A 1,188-nucleotide genomic window follows, 5' to 3' on the forward strand; every position below is an offset into this window, starting at 1 on the left:
TAGGAAAGTAGGTAGTGAAATGAGAAAAAAATCCTTGTTCACCTGTTTCATTTTTATGAAACACTCAGTATATAAATTTGCAAAATTGTACAATATAAGATCTTTCATAAAAATATTGCAACCAATAAAGTTCTGAAATATGCAGAACACTCTCGACCGTTCCAGCTTCAACCCAATTTTCTTAGAAACCCCGTCATCCTGTGTAGAAAAACCTATTTGAAAAGTTATATTTTCTTCCATATCGTCATTGTCATCGTAATTCCAGTTAGTAACTTAATTTTAGAAAAAATTAATAATATCGAGTAATTCTTTAGTGTTGCAATCGAAAGCTGCATTCTTAAACGTACATAATGAAGCCAGTTCGATTTTAGTTCGTGCCAGACACAATGAGGGCGTAAGCTGTCCTCTAAATGCTTGCCCATGATTGGATGTAATAATTTCCCTACCCGACTAACTGCAAATCTTTAATCTGTGATCTGTGAGTAACTTCTTGTATTTATGTGGCTGTCAAATGGATATTGGATGTATATATCCTAGATTATATACTTAAGAGTACATATAATTAATAATTGGCTGCAAAATTTACCGATTTCCCAGTATTTGTTTTTTAGAAGTATATTTTGAAATAATATGGAAATTTGTAGTTGATGTATAATTATTATATTAGTAAAAGCTGTTGGAATCAAAACTTGAAAGGTATGTATAGAAATTAGAAACAATCAAACAAATGTTTTCTTAGAGTAGAATTACAGAAAAATGTTTCTTTTAGATGCTGTTATTTAAACAATGCTGGAAGTTGAAGAAGTTGTAGAAAAAGAAGTTTTACTTGGATTATTTAACTGTGATACATGTAGAATTTTGTCTTGCTGAATAAGTAAAACGTTAATTGTGATATTAAACAGAAATATTTTTTTAAGTAAAAATACTGTGTTCTTTGAGTGTTGTGAAAAATAAGAAATCCCTCAAATATAATGTATTTTAACTCCATCGTAAATGGTAATGGGTTAAAATGTCAATGTTATAAAGTTAAATGGAAGATATAAAAATAATGTTTTAATCCAGTTGACATGTGATAGCAGAAGATAGGGTTATGTATTTAGAATTAATGTTATTAGTACAGAAATGCCGGTACAGTAGTACAGTATTTATTCAGATGTATGTAATTGATAATATTAAATATAAATAAAA

At 28.5% G+C, this 1,188-nt stretch overlaps 1 long non-coding RNA gene across 1 annotated transcript; it reads left to right on the forward strand.

The window, feature by feature from the left end:
- The first annotated feature begins 562 nt into the window (after nucleotides 1–562).
- On the forward strand, nucleotides 563–1,188 carry LOC111692515. Its single transcript, XR_002763257.1, has 2 exons — nucleotides 563–696; nucleotides 770–1,188. It is a non-coding gene; the product is annotated as an uncharacterized LOC111692515 (long non-coding RNA).

The sequence above is a fragment of the Anoplophora glabripennis genome, unplaced genomic scaffold (assembly GCF_000390285.2).
Source record: "Anoplophora glabripennis isolate ALB-LARVAE unplaced genomic scaffold, Agla_2.0 scaffold1794, whole genome shotgun sequence".
NCBI lineage: Eukaryota > Metazoa > Arthropoda > Insecta > Coleoptera > Cerambycidae > Anoplophora > Anoplophora glabripennis.